The sequence below is a fragment of the Choristoneura fumiferana genome, chromosome 18 (assembly GCF_025370935.1).
Source record: "Choristoneura fumiferana chromosome 18, NRCan_CFum_1, whole genome shotgun sequence".
In the NCBI taxonomy this organism is placed as follows: domain Eukaryota; kingdom Metazoa; phylum Arthropoda; class Insecta; order Lepidoptera; family Tortricidae; genus Choristoneura; species Choristoneura fumiferana.
In genome coordinates, this window is record NC_133489.1 from 5994875 (window position 1) to 6019100 (window position 24226).

The window sequence follows — 24226 nt, forward strand, 5'->3', positions numbered from 1 at the left end:
CACGTTCACTACGGCATCGGGTCGAATATATCCGATGTAGAACTTTCCTCCGGTGCGGGGATGAAATTACTGTTCTGAACGCTGGTGCGGGATAGATATCTCTGTATTTTGAATAAGTAAAAAAGGGACAGCTAGTGTCTTGTCAATGTTTCTTCAAATATAGGCAATTTACGCAAAAAACACTCATCGGATATTTTCGACCCCGTGTCGACCAGTGCGAAAGTATTTTCATCTAGTGCGTTTATCGGGCCTTAAAGACCCGATGCCCGGTGACCCGATAGCCGGACTAGATTAAAGCCTAGTTCAGCTAGTGCAGTCTAAATGTGTAGGTGGATGACAGTTGCAGTGCGAGATAACGTGAATAAAATTATCGACCATGAAGCGGTCGAGGAAAATGTTGTTTATGAGTGAAAAAGATGAGAATGAACCTGAAACCATTAAAAAGAAAAAAGAGGCTTTACCTGCCAGAAAAATAATAATTCGTAAGCGAAATATTGCTACAAATAATGTTTACACGACAATGGGCATAAAAAAACGAAATTGTTCGGGATGTTACGATAACTTACGCGAAACATTGAATAGCAAAGATATAAAGAATAAAGTCAAAAAAGTGAAAACAATGTGCGAAGCGTGTAAAAAAACATTTTGTCGCGAATGTTTATAATGTATCACATAAGTTCAATGTGTCGTCATAAATAACATAAGATACATGACATAACTAAAAACATTAAGTGCTGATTGTACAAACTATTATTTTGTATCGATATCGACATTTTATTTCTACCTCCAACACTAAAAAAATATCGATATTGTAAACAGTCAGTGCGGACATGGGGTCTAAAAGATCCGACAGATTGTTCTTTGGTTTGCCATCAAATCATACAGTGAATCTACCTGCGATTTGAAGATAGACTAGGTTGACTATGTAAGAATATGTTGTTTTAAATATATATGTATGAATCATCATAACTATGTAGATATTCACAATTAAACAAGAGCATACCCAACGGGTCTCTTTGACCCTTTAACGCACTAGAATATAGTTATGCATCGGATCTAAAAGACCCCATGTCGTACCAAGTAAAGTCATTGAAATTCTTTGCCGTAGTGAACGTGTTAATAACTCAAAAGTGTTTTTTTTTTGAGATAGCGCATTTTAGCTTAAAGGGCAGTATATTAAATTAAAAATCAAGGATGGTACCAACCAATTAAAAAATGTTCCTATACTGTGTACTTTTTGCTTAAAAGCACCCTGCTAACATTATTTTTTTAAAGTTCTTTGTATGGAACACTCAGAATTTGACTTGCACTCGGCCGTTTTTGTCATAAACCATCCATACATTTAATTATTATATAAATTTATTTTATAATTTAAAGTTAAAAATACCACCTCGATTTCCATCAGGTACAGCGACTAGCCGAGACCCGAAGCCTCCAAGCATGAACTAGCCAGACCCTTGTCAGAGGGTAGTCGTCATTTCACGCGTATCTTGCCCCTGCAGCCAATTACATTGTGATTGACCTGCGACCACCATCCTCTGACCTTCCACCCTCCCTTCGACCCATACGAACCCAGACCATTTCGACAAAGATATTAGAGAAACGACGGCTCTTGGAGAATTGGACAGTCATGTGTACCAAGTGTCTGGTCGAATGGTCCAATTGATTGGGACGCCTTTACTTTGTTCTGTTTCAATAATGAAGTGATTGGCTGTATCTAAATACTTATAGGATTTGTAAATAATTGGGTGTTAAGATGATTAATTGGATATCTGACCACATGACATCATATCAAACACATGAGAGATCCCTTTTTAGGGATAAGCTCGCCTTTGTCACAAAGATGGCAAATTGCTGATTTGGGACCATTTCGTGACATGCATTACTAACTACTTTTTTATTTATTTATTTTTTATTCTTATTCTTATCCATTCTTAGCATGTCACGAATATTTTTTTTCTTTCTTTCTTTCCTTTGCTCTCCTTTTCGTGTATTTGTATTTCTTTGTATTTTATTTTTATGTGCAATAAATAGTTTACATACATACATACATGCAAATGGAAACGATAATATCGTCCGGAATGCTGCATGTTTGTGCGTGTGTAAGTTAAAGTACAACAGCATGTTATTTTACCTACTGACTGACCAAGTAATCACCGCCCAAACTCTGAAACTAGAAAGCTGAATTATTTTATGAAGAGTCCCTTTACGATGTTGATAAAGAATATGGATGGATTTATATAAAGCTGGGCATAAAATATACATATGACGTACAATAATTTAAAGAACGGCAAAATAGCCATACAACGGAGCCATTTCTTGTTAAAAAAAATACGAGAACATACAAGATTAAAAGAGTCGTAGTCGAGCAAAATGAAATAAACTCAACAGGTGCTGAAATGGTTTCGCTATTGTAGCCATTCAGTGATAAAAGGAATTGTACTTATCGGTATTCAACGCAATAAAATGAAATGTCAAAGCGAGCCTTTAAGAAATCACAATGACAAGTATTTTTCGCAATAAAGAAACGTTACGGGCTATTTGTTGGAAATTAAAACATTTTTTATTTTGAAATGTAACTTACCGGTAGTTCTCATACTCTGATAGTCTCTAGTCTCTAGTCTGATAGTCTCTGAGCAAAGCCGCGGACGACGGAGAGACAGACAGATCTATAAGGGTTCCGTTTCTGCCATTTCGGCTACGGAAACCTGATAAAAAACACATGCCAAATTTCATGTGTCTAAACATAGCGTTTGAATTGTTCGGGTTTTGTCCCTATCCCGTGTGAATATCGGGGTAAATGTCTACGTGTTGTTTGACTATTCTACGTATTACTCTTATGGAATTACACACACGGATAGACGCACGCACATACAAACTTACGCATTTTTATTATAACTATACATAGGTAATATAATAAATTACCTATAATAAACATACCTACATGCGCCTACGTAAACGTAACAAAAATATGTACTACCGATACGATATGTTACGATATAGTACGAGTAGGTAAATAAATATTTTGTAAATATTGTTGTTGGCTTATCGTAAGACTAATACCTTAATTTGAAGCACATCACATAAGTTTCCGTGGTGTAGCGGTTATCACATCTGCCTAACACGCAGAAGGCCCCCGGTTCGATCCCGGGCGGAAACATTACTTTTTTGCTTTTTGTTTTTTACTGCGGTATACTTTTTGTCTCATTTTGTTAGCATTTTATCGATGATCCAAGGTCGAATTGTAATTATGATAAAGTAGTAAGATTAATTTATGTTATTATAATATAAACACGTATGATTTGATTAGGTACGGAATAGAATAAAAAGTTATATAGCTTTTTCATTATGTAAAAATAGTTTAATTTTCACTTATTTTATTATTTTTAACGATATGTACCTTAGAGTGAGCGTGCTTATTTATACTCTAAGGTATGTACCTAGGTAGTTTTGTTGTCAAAACACTTTTCTGGTTCTGTTCTGTTCACCTCTCCACACCTTATTTGGTTCAAAATTTGTATTCTATTTCCAATTTAGTGGCTCAGGGGCAAGGTCGAATTTTGATCGGCAAGTTAGCTGTAAATTAAAGTGACAAAGATAATGATGCCGTGTGGGTTCAACACTTAATGTCAAGTTTAGTATTTGTAAGGAGGCAAATAATTAAGGACCTGTTCTAACTATTTCACCCCCTTTGACAACTTCCTGATACTTATGTCAGTTATGTCTAACCTACCTGTATCATTTTTTTTTTACAAACGGGCGTACCTATCTGTCCAACATTTTATTGTAAATTATCATCTTTGAAAATTTGGGCACAAAATTATAAAAACGCACTCCAATGTAAACTTTGTTGAAATCTTGTTGCACATTTAACCTACTTCTGTAAAAACGATAACGCCTTAACTTGTCAAAACGTCAAACAATATTCGAAACAACGCCTGAGGGTGACCAAACTATCTTGTCTTACGAAATACGCCTAAATTTTGCCAGTAAATCATTCGCTTCCGTAGATAATTTACTGTCTTGGTCTGTTTATTCAAAAGGCCCTATGTTAATGCAACTTTAACATCAGTTACTCCTTTTTGTATGTGATGTTGATATTTTGTCGACGCGCTAATAGATGTAGGGCTTATAGTAGGTAGAGCAAATGTTTGAAACCGTGACACTTTTCATTGGTTCATTTTTAATGATAATTAATTAGGGCTTTGGTGTAGTTTAGTGTGTTTGGTGGTTGTATTAGCTGTTATTCTCATATTCCCAAAGTTTGAGTCCTGATTATAACAACCTCTTGTCATAAATTACATTCCACGTAATAATGTGCATAAATTGCAAATATCAAAATTATATAGCAATAAATTACAATTTACGCAAAAATTTGCTCAAAAATTTACTACATAACTGCTCGTGGAACTTGTCCTAGGTATAATAAATAATAACATATAATAATTATGTACTCGTAGTTAATCAAATAGGGAAGCAATAATAGGTATAGATGTATAATAGATAGGTACGTTAAATCGCTTCAAGTGTAAAGAAGACCCATTGTGCTCCTGTGAACCGGGAGGTGACCGAGAGTGCGACACACGTGATACTGGACTGTCCAGTGTAGGGTGTAGAACGCCATAACTTGGAGAGCGAGATGGAGACAAAACTGAATAGAGCGAGCATAAGGGAAATAATAAAAGGACAAAATAGATATAAATTTATAAATACTGTATAAATAGCAAGGAAGGTAATATTAAGAAATAAAAATAGGTAATTAATTATGCTAATATAATATAATGTAATATATTAATACTTAGCATACAAAATAAGAGTTACAAATTGTAGTTAAACAGTAGCGTAAACATATTGATAAGTAGGTAGATATGGGTTACGTTCACGTTACGTTAGATTAAGTAGAATGTAATATAATGTTAAGAAGACTAAGATAACAAGTTATGTAGGTACGCAATAAGTCAGAATAAAGTAACGGCTACATTATTTACCCTAAAATTACACAAAGCTCACAAAGATAAAGAAATTAGAGTAGATGGGAGTCCCACCCATAAAAAGCAGCGAAAGATGATGGAAGCAAGAAAGAAAAAGCATGAGGAATAAAAGTACGAGAAGAATAAACGCGGGAACTGGTATGAACGAGATAAACATAGGCTCCGATTATGTTGGAGGTTTAAGTATTATAAAAAAAAATAAGGTACGTTCAGTATTTACCTAAGCATTTTGAATACCATTACGAAATTGCTGAATTATGTTTACAAAATGATTCATAATTGAATAACTTTTGAGCTAAATTCCCAACTGGAAAACCTATTTGATTGTGAACAAGGTAAATTTTCATCATTAATTATGTTACTGTTTTCTTTACAAATAAATTTGGAACAAATTGTTGTAATTAGGAATACTTACGACATTGGTGCTGGCTGAGCAAGAAATACGCGAACATTAATTTGATTGCTGTACCTATTTAATTAGAATAATAACAAGAAACTAAAGCACGCAACTGTTATTTGTGGAATTAGTCACTTTCACAACAGATGTCGTTTTGGTGTTTACAATGTTATATGCGATTGTTTTTTTTGCATCATTATTATAGCTTTTATTCTTAACTTACGCAACGTTCGTATTATTTGCTCACTTGCAGAACAGACTTGCAAGAAAAATAATGCAAATTGAATTACACTGCGCCGCTAGATTGACCTTTTCAAATTTGTACGCTTTGCGGCCTCGCAATGTACAGTCGGTCCGCTAACATAAGTATCCACTTTTCTATACAATTAGTATGAAAAAGGATACATAAGTTAGGGAACCTAAACATTGCAACTTGGATGATTTTTCTTCCAGATTTGAACGGGGCCTCGGTTTGTAAATTACTTCCTCATGTTTGTATGTTGTGGTTTCAAAATTTGCTTCTTGGTATCCATTGATCTGGAATTAGGTGACAATACAGTAATCTGGTAGTGAAATTGATGGTACGGCCAAAATCATCTCATATACTACAATAGTTAAGCATTTTACGGCACAGAGAAAAAAAAATTGCACTTGCATGCAGTTGGCATGACAATGCGTTTATATGATAGACACAAAATTGATGCCATAGCGCCCTGGCTGGCTGGCTTTACTAGTATTTAATTATTGATAGCACAGACACGACATACACCTTATTATATGTACAGTCGAACCATTTGATTCCTGACCCACCGTAGAACGTTCTTACAGTAAGTGTCATAATTTATTTTCTTTTCAAGCAATACCACTATGACTTTTTCTACGAAAAGGTTCCACAGTGGGTCACGATTCAGTTGGTTCGAGTGTACCATCAATTTTGACAAAAAACATTTATATGGTACACATGACTTGATGCTGCAGTCAAACGCGTCTTCTTGTAAGAGAACTCCTATGATTGATAGCACAGACAAGAAACTTTGCATGTACATTCATTTTTGATGATATCCTGTATATAACGCTATCGCCGTGCAGTCTTCAGTAATTAACATCTCAAAAATTTGTTTTTATAAGACAAAATGTTCACGCTGCATTAAATGAAACAAGTTGTTTGTTGCCTTCCGATTCATTAACCCCGTAACAAAACAAACTTTATGATTAATGGAGCTGCGACTTTACAAGCTGATGTTATGAAAGAAAAACTTTTCAGTTTGTAAATGATTGATTAGCTGCTGGCAAATAGCATGAGTTGTTACAATCTGTTTTTTTCTCTATTGCTTGTCTTGAGTAACAGAAGATAAGGATCTGAATTAGTAACATTTTTAGTTTATTTTCAACTCCACACCTGTGAGTGTCAACAAGCAACTAATCTATTTATTAAGGGTCCACTTTGTGCTCGTACAGCTGTTGCAAGGTTTACATTTTAAACTTTAATAGGCAGAATGAAGTACACGTATTGCCGCTAAGTAGAGACAAAAATAAAGGAAAATTAGGTCCAAAACTGAAAGTGTGCCCATTTAAGAGATGTGATTCATTGATACGTTATACCTAGAGGTACTTCACAATTATATTGCCTCTAGCTAGTAGATTTTCAGGTACTTAGTTACACATAAAAAAGTCGAGAAGATTCAGCTACATGTTTTGGTAGTTTTACACCAGCTTTCCAAACACCACCTAAATCTGGACCTATTTTCGCTGCAGGGTTGCATTACCATTTTTATGGCGGTGCGTCTGAGTATTATGCAGATTGGCCCGCGTAACTACGCCAGCGATGTATGGTGTGTGGTACACATTTGTTTTAAATTGAATGAGAACATTGTTATATTTTACAGATTTTTACTGATTCTTTTCTCATCGGATATCTTATATCAATGATTAATTCTAAAGTAGGTATATCAAATCTGCTCATCTCATCATATTACTAGTATCGAATCCCATCTTACTATCCTAACTAATTATAAATACAACGGGTGTGGCCTGTAATACGAGCAAAAATTAAAACATTGATCGTCCTCGTCAAACTGAACAACATTAGTTCAATGACTTTTTAAAATAATGGAGTCTTTGAATTTTCCTTTTTTCTTACAAATTAAATACTGCTATCAATAGCCATCCTAGAACACAACTTTACTGACGTCGCCTGCCACGCTATAAGCATCAAGCATTTCGCTTTACACTGCTTCTTCGAATAAACTTAATATTACAGGCCAACTCGTATAGATAATAATAAGAAAACAAGGATGTCCATAGGTTTTACCTGAGTGACCCCAAATATCTGTTTTGGAATCATATTTTGAAACATGTCTGCCGCTTAGGGTTATTTTATGTCTCATCATAGTAATCATCAATGGCGAAACTTTTTGGCTATCACTTAAAATTTGACTAGGTACTTTACATTTTTTCAAGACTTGATCATCACTTTGATTTTAGTTGTAACGTGTCCTTTTATAACTTTATCATTTCAATGGGAATTGGAAAAGAGTTATAATAATTTTCTTCGTTGATAGAGGAATATGAGTGTAGAAAATTCTTTTCTGTGATTTTATTCACAGAAAATTAAAAACTAGTCAAGTGCGAGCTCGACCCGTGCACCGAAAAAAAATCAAACTCATTAAGTCCAGGTTCATGTTTGATGTTTGTTTTTTCCAACGCTTAAAATTATAATCTAGTTATCAGTGGCAGGCTTTGCAATACGAGTATCAATAACTGATGAAATATGAGCCGAAATGCTACATGCAAAGCCACACACCTTCGTTAAATTTGCACCAATTTTTCCGTTCTGTAAATCTAAGAATACTTGCAGAAACCTACATACACCATCTCTATTTCCTCTTCTTCTTTTGCTTGTCTTTATTTTTCTTTATCATCGCCTTATTCCTTATATGCTTTACCTTTTTGTGCCACTGTTGGGTGTCGTTTTTACTAAGCCTTGGCTTTTCTTATGTACCTCCAGAAATTTATCACCAATGTGGTTGACGTCTTTCTTCTCATTTCTTTCATGTATTCATTAAAACAACATGACTGTTATACCGTATAACAAATTATTTATTTTTGCATCGAGTTCTTTTACGTTTCTCTTTTTTGTACCACACCTTGCCATGTTCTGTTAGCGAGTGTCGCGCTAATCTATGCAAACCCGGTTTAAGATTGACTTGTTTGCAGCACTTTGTTCGTACACTGATTGTGCGATAGGCACGCTTGAGACTAATTTAGATGAAAGCATCGCGTGTAAAGGAAAAGGAAGCAAAGGATGATTTTTCATACGTGAACAGCGAGATGGCACTAACAACCTCAAAGAATCTTATTTAAAACGATTATTTAAAGGTAAAATGCGTTCTAAATTTAGCCTCATTTTATGATGAATTCAACAAATTTTCACTACCTACATATTTTTTATACTATTCATTAGCATTAGCAAGTAGGTAGTCTGGGATTAACATAATTATTTACTTATTTTAATTATTTTAAACTTCAATTGGTTTTAAGCTATCAACGTCAACAGCAGATGTTGCAGTTGCAAACGCGGATGCTAAGTATAGTCAATCAAACTGAATTTGCTTATTTTCTCTTACCCTTCCACAGTCGGTTTCAACTTGATTTCTTTGGTCGGTATGTCAATATAAAATTTGTAGCATAATTTTTCAGTCTGCTGCGCGATTCAGTTTCTTCAACTAGACTTTGTCACTTTAGCAGATTCATCTTGTAGGACAGTCCAATTTATGGCTGCAAAAATTACAAGAAATAGTTGGGAGCTGTGTTAATTTTGAGTCATGGCCGAATTACAAACTGGCAGTCTCAAAAAATTGTAATCACACAAATGTTTTCTTTAGTCTTAAAAGTCATTATAACAAAATAATAACCCCGTATTACTGCATACTTGGCCGCAATTCAAATCCTACAAAGAGTAGCGTAAAACTACAACGGAGTCTAGAGAATTATACAGAGCAAGCTCAGAACCGGCGTTTTCGAGAAATATGCGTTGCACTTTACGATTATTGCTTCCTTTGCGCTCAACGGTGATACTGGATATTTTATTGTTTATTACATCCCCAAGGATAAGGAGGAAATTGTTTTTAAAAATGTACTTTGCTTTGTTTTATTGAGGGTGTAATGCGAATGGAAGGTCAGCTTTCAATTGTTTTTTGTGCACAGTGATTTAAGGATTTACTTTTATGAGGTTAAATTATATTACGAAAACCAAAGAGTGCACACATGGGCTTTTGTGTTAAGTATACAGAAAAAAGCCCCAAAATTTTGTGTTGGGACAGCATTTGTTTTTACGTGCGAATGGTATTTTCAAATTGTAATAGGTACTTGAAAAATTATAATACTAGTTCAGGTGAACCATAATATGCGTCTTATAAAAAAATGCAAGCACAGAAACAGGCAAAATTAGAATAGGATTTATGATATTGTCACCAAGCCGGGCTGCATTAAGTTATAGATATCTTTGCATAGTGTAAGATAACTCTGGGATTCGTGAAAGATTTGGGGTGGTCTATATCATTAATCTAATACCTACCAATTAGGTGCAATCAAGGAAACTGAATCATGTACCAAAGTGGAACTTTTGTGCTACTAATGTCATATTGACATCCCATACATTTGCCGAAGAAGTCATAGCGAAATTGATTATGAAAAGTTCCACCCTGGTACGTGATTCAGTTTCTTGAACTGTACTTTGACAGTTTGGTTTATTGATTTTTGATTCAGACTTTTTTTGTCAATAGGTAGGTTATAGTTTTAAGAGCTTCCTATTAGGTATTGTTGGGTACTAAACATATTTCGCATGTATCTTTTTGCTGACATATTGTTTATTGTATGATTTTATTTATAGATGAAAACTTTGATGCTCCGTGATGTATATACATAGGTACTATAATACACAAAAGCGTAACTTTAAAATTTATCTTTGTAACAGTACAAGGAATTTCAACTACAAATCTCTGAACAAAAACTCTAAAGAATTTCTACTCTTTCACTACGTAATGTAAATGAGCACATTACACACAAAAAGGGAAAACTTCATGAGCTAGCAAACTTAATTACATTACTCGTATAAAGCTTTAAAAAATTAACTTTCCAAGTGAATTTTCATACCAAATTTTATTACGCGGTGCAAGTTGCTTTACATTGCAGTGGGTTAACGAGTTTCAAGTTTTAAATGCGAAACCGGTTGACAACATTTCAACCAACATTATGTATTAACATGTTTTTTTTTTAACAAAATATGGAACCGACTTCAAAAACCTTGAAAATAATTTTCTACTATTTTGAAGTCGGTGCCTCAGCACGAGCCAGCAGGAGTAGAACTATAGTCGTCTAACTCACCTACGTATGTATTTGGCTTTCATCAGTCCTGCTGGCTCGTGCTGAGGCACCGACTTTAAACTAATAGAAAAATATTTTCAAGGTTTTTGAAGTCAGTTCCATTTTTGTTAATCATAGTTTTTAGTGATTTGTCCAGTGCCAAAGTGCATCTCACAACGATTTCATTAAGCTCAAACACGGCATAGTTATATTATTTTATAACAGAGTACCGGTACCTACCGTCTTCATCATCATTTCCAGTTCACCAAATGATACTTTCTGAAAGTAAATACTTGACTTGGTGTTAAAAATGCCAATATCGCTATAGGTGTGCTTCTAAAATCCGAGGGTGCCCTCGATTTCTCTAGGATTCCATCATCAGATCCTGACTTGGTGTCAATGGGACCAACTCGGAAGTATGTCCTTTAGAACTAAAAAATAATTTTGAAATTCGGCCCACAATTGGCGGAGTTATCGCGTAACAAACATACAAAAAAAAACATACACCCGAATTGAGAACCTCCTCCTTTTTTGAAGGCGGTTGAAAAGTATTTGGCAATGGAGAAAGTGATATATAAAAATTGAGTTTTAAGCCGAGTTCAGACTTGCAAGAAAAATCGTGCAAGATGCATTGCGTTGCGGCGCTCGATTGACCACTACAAACTCGTTGGCTTTACGGCTCCGCAAGGTAATGCAACTTGCATGATTTTTCTTGCAAGTCTAAAGTCGGCTTTATAGTATACATACTTATAGTGGCATTTTCCAAAGCGCTCAATATCCAAATCTCATAGTAGGGGATCGTTCTTACCTGTTTTAGTACTAAAAAACTTTCAGCCTTTATACTATAACGAAGGTCCGGCCGTGGCCGCGGTGGCCTAGTGGTTTGACCTATCGCCTCTCAAGCAGAGGATCGTGGGTTCAAGCCCCGGCTTGCACCTCTGATTTTTCGAAATTCATGTGCGTAATTACAATTGAAATTTACCACGAGCTTTGCGGTGAAGGAAAACATCGTGAGGAAACCTGCACAAACCTGCGAAGCGATTCAATGGTTCGTGCGAAGTTCCCAATCCGCACTGGGCCCGCGTGGGAACTATGGCCCAAGCCCTCTTGTTCTGAGAGGAGGCCTGTGCCCAGCAGTGGGACGTATATAGGCTGGGATGATGATGATGATGAAGGTCTGGCTGCCGCGGGCTCTTGGTCCAAAACTGTGGTTTAAAATTTCAACCGGAGCACCACCACAAGGTACTGCACTGCAACTTGTTAGATTTTTCTTCGCAGATCTAAACTGGCCCTAATGATTATTTAACCGAGCTCGCCGTTGTAGTGACATTGGTTTGGATAGGTATTAATGTAACCAAATTTTAGCTGCTAGATTTGGTACATTCAAGGTTTTTATACATTTTACTTATCTATCATTGTAATACAAACTAGACTAGTGTAATTCAATACAGAAATGTAAATGATAGATAGTTTAATGAGGGAATTTCAATATTTCTGTGGCTCCAGTGAAAAGGGGTACATGTCGAAAAACCCAAGTTTACAGGAGACGCAAAAAACAGTTACGCCCGAGATGATTCAAACTTACGTTCATTACACTTGTATATTTACATATACTAATAAATGTGGTATGACAAAGGACTAAATTAATTGCGCTCTTTCTTATGGGGAATGTTATTTTTGCTCTTGATCTATTAGTTTATAAATTAACTACTTGTATCCAAAATAGAAGTATAAAAATAAGTGTAAAAAGGTTCAAGTGTTTATATATATCGCTATTCACCAAGTTTTTGTAATTTTATACGAAGTGAAAAAGGGTACGCATCCGGAATGTTTTTTGTAGTACATGTATAATATTATCCACAGAAGACTAGCTTACGAACTAATGGTGTAGAAAATGATTGCATTTTTCAATTTATGCAGTTCTTTGGACTTAATTACAGACATAACAGACATGTAGCCTTTTGCACGGTTTTTTTTTTTATTGTGTTTTTAGTTATAAGTAGACTTAAATAATAATGAAAAATTCAAAATGCTACTTGTATCCAAGTTGAGTGAATAAAACACATATGAAAGTATTTAAATATCTATTCAAAAACGCTATAAATTTTTCAAAAATCTTACATGCAAACATAAAAAATGCCCGTTTAAAACAAACTTAAAATTTCTCATCATTAGTATCTAAGTATGTCCATTCAAAAGACGTTAAAATAATATTAAATTATCTTGTAACATACAATTACAAAAAAACATGTTATTTATTTATAAAACTGAAAATCTCTAAGCTAAGCAGCTTGTCTTCTGTCGGTATCAGTAGATGCGTATCGACAGTTTCATCATTACAGATTAAATCTTTGTAAAGGTTAATCAGCGGTATGAGAGACATTAAGGGGCTGTTCCTATCTTCGATCCACAGCACGCTAGATCTCGCAGGTAGAATACTTAAAGCTCTAGCGGGCATTAACTGCGAGATTGCATGCTTGAATGAGGCCACGAATGCCTGGCTAGCTGGACCGAGTCCAAATCTCCCGTCCAAACCACATAGGCAAAGGGCCTGGGATACAATAGCCTCCGTCACCACCTTATAGGCATTAATAGAACCTTTAACAGGCAGGGACCGGGCCAGACTGTTAGCTGTGTCCAAGTCAGAATCTGGTTACTGGCTCCATGCATACCCCTCGCCCAACACTAGAACTTGTATCGACCCAGACACTACGCATAGCTGCTGGTCTACGGCTGGGAGTTGGGATCTGCGAAAGTAACAACTGTGTTTCTTGTGGGGCTCCAGTGGACCGTCTCGGCCAACATGGCCTCTCCTGTTCCTCGGGCGCCGGCCGACTGTCCCGCCACGCCACTCTCAACGACATTCTCAGAAGGGCACTCGTTAGTGCCAACGTTCCCGCCGCTCTGTAGCCCCAGATTGTACGGAGCGATGGCAAGCGCCCTGACGGAATGTCGTTGATACCCTGGAAGACTGGCCGTGCGCTGGTGTGGGACGCTACCTGTACAGACTCCCTGGCGGTGTCCTACCTAACAGCAACTACCAAACGTGCGGGGGCGGCGGTAGACGCCCGGAAATGCCTAAAGGTCACAAAATATAGCTGTCTCGGCGCCCAATATCATTTCTTTGCTTTCGGCGTCGAGGCTCTAGGTCCCTGGGGTAAGGGTGCGCTGGAGCTACACAGGGAGCTCAGCAATAGGTTAAGGGAGGCAACAGGCAACCCTTGCGCCGGCAGCTTTCTCGCGCGAAGAATCGCAATCGCAGTTCAACGCGGGAATGCTGCCTGCGTGATGGGCACCATGCCAAGAGGCCCACCTCTCTTTTTAATTAAAGTTTTAGTTTTAGATATTTAAATTAAATAATAGTTTTAGTCCTATGGATATTTTGTATTTTCTTAATCATTCTTATTAAATGATTGGTGTCAAGGGATATATCTTAATTAATACCCTTAAAATTAATGCAATGTGCAATATTAGTTTAATAATAAAATTGGTGTAAAAGGATATAACTTAATCGCGCAACCGTCGACTGCGCAGCTTGCAAGCGCGTTCTCCCTGCACAAGTCATCGCACACGATTGTAGCTCATCCGTGAGCGCCATGGCTCCCCACTCACCCGCTCATTCCCCCGCGCAAAGACTTATATCCTTTTCCACATAAACTTTTTTATATTAGATTTGTGAAAACGGGCACAGCTCGACTTAATCTTATATTTTATTTTATTTTTTTGTGTAAAGAGATTGAACTTAACTTGTATCAATGTAAACTAAATAAATCTGTTCCTGTTTTAGGGGTTCAAGTGTGCTTAGATTTTTTTACACCCGCCATATGAAAAAACAGCACGTACAACTAAATTTAGATCATAAATCACAAACAAAACTTTAGTTAATAGAAATACAACTTGACAAGTACCCTCTGTTGCTAACTTTTTTAAGGCAGTTCTACCCTTCACCACTAGAAAAGTCCGTTGTTTTAAAAGATATCTTAGATCCGTTTACACCAATCGATGCGTTATTTTTTTTTGTGTTTTTTGGTCTATATAACTCAATTTGGCCAAATTCAGACTTGTACCCCTTTTCACTGGAGCCACAGATTTAAGACACCAACGACACATCGATTTAAAATAATGTAGTGTATTGATTTCTAATGTATTGTTATTATTACTTCCTACATCAATAAATGCACATGCACATTCCATTCAAGACACCAACTAACGTTGTTTTGTTTACGTTTAGTTAAATTCCTATACAAACCAAGTATAGTGCCATAGGTATACTCATATGACAACCGACAAATGAATTGTATGGTGTTAGTAGAACGCCCACAATTTTGCTTCACAACTACATTTAATCAGAGTGCAATCTTTTAGATTGCTTTAACACCTGGTTTAGGACGCTTGGGTCTTTTTTGCTGATTTTTATATTTTGCATGTGCTAAAGAATAATAAAATTTAATATTGTACTGACGTACAAATTGCTTTGTCCATATTCCGAAACATAGTTATCTGATATCTATCATAATTATAAGCATCTTAAAATTATAATGTACATGGCATCCCACTAATATTATAAATGCAAAAGTTTGTAAGTCTGTTTGTTTGTTTGTTAATTTATCACGTCAAAACCGCTGAACTGGTTTAGATGAAATTCGGTACACAGATAGTTTGACTCCACGGGAAGCATATAAGGTTTTTTTCCAGGAAAATTGCATAGTTCCCGCGGGATAGCGATAAATGAATTCTACACTGACGGAGTCGCAGGCAGCAGGATATTATTTAAATAAAAAAATTACTACTTTTATTGAATATTTATATACCAAATTTCAAGTTGAATTGCAAACTTTGAACACGACTTACATAAAATGCAAGTTAAATAAAAGTTTGTAAAAATGCCCTACAAACTCCAAAAACGCATTCATTGGTAAAGTCGCAAAAGGAGCAAACTACTGCACTTCATATTCCCAGGGCGCGGCACTCGCCGCTCTATCCAAGCTTGAGCTTGCACTGTTTTCATAATCATAGGTTTAAAAGGGTTGAGTTGACAGATAAGGTAACTACGACGGTGAAATATACAAGATAATCTTCAAATTTTTTCCGGAATATTTCAGGAGGTGGTCGGTTTCTTGAACGCCCCTGTAAGTAAAGCGGCAATTACACTGCGTTGTTCACCTAATGCGGTCGCCGAATTAGTTTCAAACTAGGTGCTTCGGCGAACGACTGTCGCCTTTACATTAGTCTGTTCGTCTACTGCGGCGGCCATATTAAGGCGGTGGCAGCCGTCGCTCACCGAATGCGGCCGACTACCGTGTTCTTTTCACTTTTGCGGTCGCTACTTGCAGCATGCGGCGAACGACTCAGTGTAATTGCCGCTTTAATATTTTTGCGGGCTTTTTGGATACCGAATATTTCCATGTTTTGTTTAGTAACTATTTATATTGTAAACACATACCGTACATGCACACATTTTTTGATATTCTGAAAAAACGATATATTTAGAATGAGCTAATTATAACCTTTAATTTGATAACATATTGTTACAATGCAAAAAATGTTTTTAATCTACCGCCATATTGAAACATACTAAGCGGCATAAAATTTGGCCTATATACTACTCTACATACAAAATTACCTATTACTGCATATATTTGAGGGCCAGATTTTTTGCCGCTCAATAAAGGTCACTCCGATAGTTTTGTAAAATCTAATGATACCTTAGCCGTTAAGGTGACAGAGAGGACCAATAGAGATACATACACACGCTCCAAAAACAAAACCCTTCTTTGGGCAGTCGGATAAAAACGGGCAAATTACCTGGTCATCACAAACCACATTTTTTTACTTACTCGAGGACTTTCTTCATTTTAGAGGCTTTCACGGTCTAAAAGCGGCGACTGAGTTTTATCTTTATCCCCATCTATTTTACGTCCAACAAAATTGCACCAAAGAAACCTCGGCAAAAACCTCTACTAACAATCAGGTCGTAATATATTCAAATTACGGGTGGGGATAAAGGGCAAAAATCACTCTCTTCCCTTTATACAGCCTTAATACAGCTTTAATGTTTCGTTGTAGTAAAATTCGTAACAAGACAGCTTCCGCGAGGCTGACGACGCAATTAGGCGGTTTTTGTTTTAATATTGGATAGCAACTTTGTTTTATCCAGAGTTAAAGGTGGTAGAGTTTAATGTTAATCAGACTTGTTACATTTTGAAGCATTTACGTAGCTAAAAATCGGCCAAGAGCGTGTCGAACACGCCCAAGATAGGTTGCGAAAAAATCAAGTAATATTTTTCTAAGGATTTCGTATTGTGTACGAAGTCTTTCAAGTTTAGATATATTTTATACCTTAGGCTGCTATTTGCTCTTAAACTACTAATAATTCTCAAGCAATCTTAGCCGTTACAATTTTCCTTCTTAATTGTATTTACTTACTACCATAAAAATTTTCCATCCAACAGTTTAGATTTTAGAGGGGGGGACGCTAGATTTTAATAAAAATTTGCTTAAAAGTTGAATATTTTGCTAACAGATCACTGAATCGAAAAATCGTCCTGGCAACCCCCCAATGGTTAAAACCAGCAAAGATCTATCCAACGATACCCCACACTACAGGGTTAGTCGAAAAAATAACTCACCCCCACTTTTTATAATGGGAGGTACCCTGAATTATGTTTAGATTTGCTATCAACAATTTGCAGGTTAGGGTCTGATCCGAAGGCCGCTTGGGCATGAGGCCCCGTAGAGACTTTATTGTCAGATTCTGCCATTGAAATTTCGGATTTTTATTAATTTTCCATATCAATTCCAATATAGTAGTTGTGTATTGATACAAGGCTCACTTATTTATTTATTATTTATTAGAAGTCGTGGCGTGCCGTGCTCCACATAATTTCAAACCAATTCGTGGCTCGTTTTCAAGGGGTACTCAAATGGAAAACTAAACGTGAACTATGCACTGGAAGTGTGTATTTTAATAATTATGTACTTATGTGTTTCACGTTAGTTTTAGTTCAAAGAAAATAAATTATACATTCACCAAATTTCGCATTTGTAAAAAGATCAGGTAAGTACAAAATGTTTGCAACTTTGCACGATCATGTTGGGAGATATTTCATGATCACCTTTTTTATTTTAAACGCAGTTCTCCAAAATACAGTTCAAACCCTTACATTCGTTTCAGACAAGCCCACATCAACTCGGTATCAACCGTCGCAGTTCGCCGACATCGAATCAAATTTCACCAGACTAAAGCATAAATACAACCTGATTTAACTTCCGTACGTACAATTGTTTGGGAACAAGTCTCCCCGACTGAATTGACGCGACGGCAACGCACAATATAACAGAATTTGCATACAGATGCATTGTTTATAGCTAGGTGTGAGTAGATGAAATACCTACCTATTTTAAATGTAGTATACGCACAGCACAGCCCTATGAATATGGATTTTGTAGAAATAAAAAAAATTAAAGCAAAATCTTTTTATTGCTAAAATACAGTTTATAGGTAAGTTATGATGTTATGATTAAGACTCATAATGCATACCTGTGAGGCAGAGCACAAAGCAATGTTCATATCATATGAGTATGTATGTATACGTTCATCTTATCCTACTTCCAATATTATAAATGCGAAAGTTTGTAAGTGAGTGAGTATGTTTGTTTCTTCTTCACGCTGAAATGGCTGGACGGATTTGGATGAAATTTGGCAAAAAGTTAGTTTATAATCTGGATTAAAAAATTAAATAGTTTTCCTACGGGATAGGAATAAAATATCGAAATAACAACCGCTTAGTTAGAGTCATGAAATTTGGTAGGTAGTTGGACCTCTGGAATAACACAAAGGCTACTTTTTATCCCGATATTCCCACAGGAAAGGGATAAAATCTTGATATTTCAACCGCTGGGTTAAGAGTTTTGACATTTTGGACAGTTATTTTTAACGTAATCTCAATGAAGACCATGATATAAGTTTTATAAAATCCCGGAAATTCAATTGTAACTACCAGACCGAATAGTTTACGCGTGCGAAGCCGCAGGTAACCTCTAGTTTACCATAAAATAAGGTGGAGAAATTATACCAAGTAACCTCTCGACCTATATAGGTCCTCCCAGGGCATGAAACAGGCCTACTCTCAGGATGACAATGTTAACTTAAATAATGTTAGTCTAATAGTATTTGTTTTTTATTTTTAACCCCCGACGAAAAAGAGGGGTGTTATAAGTTTGACCGCTATGTGTGTCTGTGTGTCTGTGTGTCTGTGTGTCTGTATGTCTGTGTGTCTGTGTGTCTGTGTGTCTGTGTGTCTGTGTGTCTGTGTGTCTGTCTGTGGCACCGTAGCTCTTAAACGGGTGGACCGATTTGAATGCGGTTTTTTTTATTTGAAAGCTGTTTTTCTAGCGATGGATCTTAGACATGATTTATCAAAATCGGTTCAGCCGTTTCAAGATCATCAGATCTTTTGTTCGCTGCGGTAGGAGTCTTAGACGCATAATGGATATTTACTTTACTTTCAAACATATTTGGGACCTAAAATTTGAAACACCCATGTATGCTATATAGCTACGCAAGATTATGGAATCTCGGCCTGATGCTGCAGCCAGGATATCCAGAACACTAGTAGGTACACTCTATAAAAAATAATAGCACATATGTCGTGTTTGGATTCGTTTTGATCAGTAATTGATTCTACATACAATGCAGTGGTGGCAACACGACGAGCTGATGCTGCAGCCAGGATATTCAGCACACCAGTATACTCTTGAAAAAATAATAGCAGATATGTCGTGTTTAATTCGTTTTGATCAGTATTTGATTCTACATACAATGCAATGGCGGCAACACGATGAGCTGATGCTGCAGCCAGGATATCCAGCACACTAGTGCACTCTATAAAAAATAATAGCACATATGTCGTGTTTGGAATCGTTTTGATCAGTAATTGATTCTACATACAATTCAGTGGTGGCAACACGACGAGCTGATGCTACAGCCAGGATATCCAGCACACCAGTATACTTTGAAAAAATAATAGCAGATATGTCGTGTTTGGATTCGTTTTGATCAGTAATTGATTCTACATACAATGCAGTGGTGGCAACACGACGAGCTGATGATACAGCCAGGATATCCAGCACACCAGTATACTCTTGAAAAAATAATAGCAGATATGTCGTGTTTGGATTCGTTTTGATCAGTAATTGATTCTACATACAATGCAGTGGTGGCAACACGACGAGCTGATGCTGCAGCCAGGATATTCAGCACACCAGTATACTCTTGAAAAAATAATAGCAGATATGTCGTGTTTGGATTCGTTTTGATCAGTAATTGATTCTACATACAATGCAGTGGTGGCAACACGACGAGCTGATGCTGCAGCCAGGATATTCAGCACACCAGTATACTCTTGAAAAAATAATAGCAGATATGTCGTGTTTAATTCCTTTTGATCAGTAATTGATTCTACATACAATGCAGTGGTGGCAACACGGTGAGCTGATGCTGCAGCCAGGATATCCAGCACACTAGTACACTCTATAAAAAAATAATAGCACATATGTCGTGTTTGGAATCGTTTTGATCAGTAATTGATTCTACATACAATGCAGTGGTGGCAATACGACGAGCTGATGTTACAGCCAGGATATCCAGCACACCAGTATACTCTTGAAAAAATAATAGCAGATATGTCGTGTTTGATTCCTTTTGATCAGTATTTGATTTTACATACAATGCAATGGTGGCAACAAGATGAGCTGATGCTGCAGCCAGGATAACCAACACACTAGTACAGTTTAAAAAGATATACTTATATCAAAGTTTAAAAAACATGAAATAAAAACTTAAATTTAAAATTTAAAAAACCCCCGACTTAAAAAACGCCAGCAAAAATAAAAATAAAAATGCCCGGAAAAAACGCTGCTTGAAAAGACAAATAAAAAGTAAAAAATAATTATGCGCTACCTAGCTGTTGCCCGCGACTTCATCTGCGAAGAATTCGTTTATCTCTATCCCGCGGGGACTATGCTGATTGCCCGCAAAATTAGCCTAAGTTATTTTTGTATAAAGTATCTAGTAATATTTTTTTATCTAAGCGTTGTCGGTGTCGGGGGACCGCTAAGGTTAATACTTTAAAAAATACACATATTTAGTTTCATGTTAATTGAATAAATCGACGGGATCAATTGATCGATCCCGTCCAGTGTCTCTAAAACAATTTTAAATTAAAATCTAATATTTAAAGTCATCAAGATCAAGATCAAGATATTTGTATGAAAAATACGAATGTTTGTTCTCGAGTCTTGGGTGTTTAATATGTATTTAAGTATGTATCTATCTATATAATTATATTTATCCGTTGCTTAGTACCCATAACACAAGCTTTGCTAAGCTTACTTTGGGACTAGGTAAATTGGTGTGAATTGTCCCCTGATATTTATTTATTTATTTTATTTATTATTTATCATTCTCAACCGAAAGACCTCCACTGCCGGGACTAATGTGAAATTCAAAATCAAAGTATTGTACGGCCTCGCTCGACATCGCCGTCGCCGTCCGTATCCAATGGACTCCTTCTTCAGGTCATGAACCCACTTCGTGGATTTGTCTACCCGTGCTGCGTATTTTTAGTTGGCATTCAAGAACATATTGCATTGCCCCCTACGGGCGTTAGTTCTTCGAGTAGGTAATGTCCTTACTACCATAACTTTGCTCGAAGTTTGACAGTTATTCGGGATTCTTTAAATTAAACTCAATCAAAATTCTCTTGCTTGATTATGCTCAACAGTGCTCGGTGAAGAACTATGAAATTAGATTAAGATTTTATGTACTGACTAATAGAAAAAGTTAGGGAATATTAAACGACTTCGCGCTAAACTAGTGCCTGTGCCACAAAAAGATGGTCCGTCTCTAAGTTAGTCATGAATTGCCAAGACGTCTGCGTTCTGACAATGGTCTTAAGGTATAAGATTTTGACTTTTTACATTTTTATTGTCAAGTTAAACCTTAATTCGCAAGCTCTCTAACTCTTGCTTCTACAGTCACAGGGCATGTGGTGTCCTCCATGTCGTGTCCGACAAAGGCGAACCTTTAGGCTTGTTTATTATGTGCCCGAGTATGGCTGGCAAAGCCAAACTTAGTCTTAAAGGTCCTATTACAGGGCGCGCAATGTAATTGACCACTATCATTATACGTGTAAGTGTAGGAAAGTCTCGGGTGGGTTTTTATCATAAGACGTTTGGCATCCAGGTGTTCCGAGCGATGCGTCTCAAAATTTGCAACAGCCTTATTTACAGAGCGGCGCCATTCCAGTCTCTGCTTCGCACAGGGCTTGTACGATGACTACTTATTATGTGGTCTCACTGAAAAACAGCATTGCGGCTTGCCGTAACATTTTGCTTAGTGGGGCCCACTCTATACTATTCAATAGTATGTTCATTTTTATTCTTTCCTTTTAATGTTAGAAAAACTTCTCTGTAACGAATATGTGTAAATAAATGTTTCTCTCTCTCCCTCTTTCCCTCTAACAAACACACCCGCATACATCGACTTCCGCATTCATAACATTAGTTGGATTCAGATCTTCTAACTTGTGCCGTCAGCTCATATATTCCAGCTAGATGTGAATAAAATAATTTAATACTCGTCGAAAATAGCGTCTGTGCCTTCCGTCTCATGTCTCGTTTTGTCTATTATGATTTTACTAATATATACTTACTCCTTGCTACCTTACCATTATAGGTAATTATAATTTTCCGTACATTTTATACATTAGGTACTTAAATTAGAAATTAACTTTTGAAAAACTGGTTACTTAGAAAAACTAGCAACTTAGAAAAACTGTTTTAACTTAGGTGTATCTCTCTTCTAAGTACGATTATGTATTTGTTTTTATCTCTCTTCGAACTTTTTGGGATAATAGTGCCTTAGTACCTTGCCTTCTAACACTGTGCAGTTGGAGTCAATTGTAATCAAAACTGTAACATCAAATGGATCTAACAATACTAACGCCATCTAGCGATGTTTCGACTGTCAAAAACCCTTGGCCATTGATTGAATCAGACCATCAATCATCACCAACAAGAACTAGTTTATTTCACTAACAGATCCAATTATGTATTCTTACTAACTTTACCGGATTCCAGACGAAACACTGCATTGAATATCGCTCTTATCAGATTTAGGCAGTCCGAGCTAACCAAGTGGCCATATCGAGCCACTCGTATCGAGTGGCAACGAGGGCATCGCTAATATTCGAGTCGACTCCAATCCATTCGATACTCGAAACGATTTCGACGCAATCGAGTACTACGGTGTATCGATGCGTAATGCTCTTGATTTGAAGCTATGAGAACCTACGTAGTTACAGACTTCTGAGGAGATCGGACTTAACTTATAAGGATATTATTTGTCATCATCATGATTTCGGCCTATATAGGGTTGAATTTTAATTAAATTTCTTTGCAGGTGCGTGCAGACTGCCTAATTATGATTTCCTTCACCGTAAAGCTCGTGTTTAATTTGAAATGTAATTAAGCACTTACATTTCGAAAAACTTATGTAGAGGTCCAAGATCCTCTGCTTAAGAGGCCATCAAACCGGGATTCTTTCGACTGCCATAATTTTATAAGCCATAATCATTGTTAGTCATAGGTATTTTTTTCCGCTGAAACCGTACATTTTTCATAATTTTTCTAAATGTTATCTTGTGTAACTCTATAGGTTAGGTTAGGTTAGGTTTGTTTTATAACAATTTTGAAAAATAAATAGTTTCAGAGAAAAAAAGAACTATGTCAAACATTACATTATGACTAACAATTTTATACCAGTCGATATAAACCCCATCAATCCACTAGGGTAGCACGTATTCACTATTATGTATATAGCGTTTTTATAAGTACGATCTAAAATTCCTAAAAATGTGGTTTTATTTATAAAAATTTCATGTCAGTTTTTTTATTGGGCAAAAGAAAAAATTCGTATTCAATATTTTTTGACAACCTAACAAACGGACTAATTAGTTTTTTTTTACAACACTAGCCTAATTTGCATAAATTTTAATTTTGTTTTCTTGTGTTGATTTTAATTAATTGACTAGTACCTGGGCAATCGAGCTTCTCTCGGGCTGAAACTCGGTAACAAGCGTTTTCCCAGAGATAGGACCAAGATAAATCGATTTTTCACCCCTGAAAACCCCTACATACCAAATTTAATCTAAAACGTTGGAGCCGTTTCCGAGATCTCCGAAATATATATGAATTGCTCGTTTAAAGGTTGATGTTAACGATCAAACGAAACGAACGGTAAACTATGTAACGATACAAGATATGTAAAGCTTGAATCATGGTTTATCTAAGCGTCGTCGGTGTCGGGGGACCGCTAAGGTTAACAGGAAACTAAAGTAAATAAATATGTTGTATTTTTTTTAAATATTAATTTCAAAATTATATAGTGTCGATTTATTCCAAATAATCAAGT

At 36.3% G+C, this 24226-nt stretch overlaps 1 long non-coding RNA gene and 1 other non-coding gene across 2 annotated transcripts; one reads left to right on the top strand and one right to left on the bottom strand.

The window, feature by feature from the left end:
- Nucleotides 1-3087: 3087 nt before the first annotated feature.
- TRNAV-AAC (transfer RNA valine (anticodon AAC)) lies at nucleotides 3088-3160 on the top strand. The gene has a single exon. It is a non-coding gene; the product is annotated as a tRNA-Val (tRNA).
- A 283-nt stretch (nucleotides 3161-3443) lies between these two features.
- Nucleotides 3444-9415, bottom strand: LOC141438260 (uncharacterized). The gene is made up of 3 exons (XR_012452467.1): nucleotides 9303-9415; nucleotides 9015-9165; nucleotides 3444-3576 (listed from the first exon to the last, which is right to left on the bottom strand). It is a non-coding gene; the product is annotated as an uncharacterized lncRNA (long non-coding RNA).
- Nucleotides 9416-24226: the final 14811 nt, after the last annotated feature.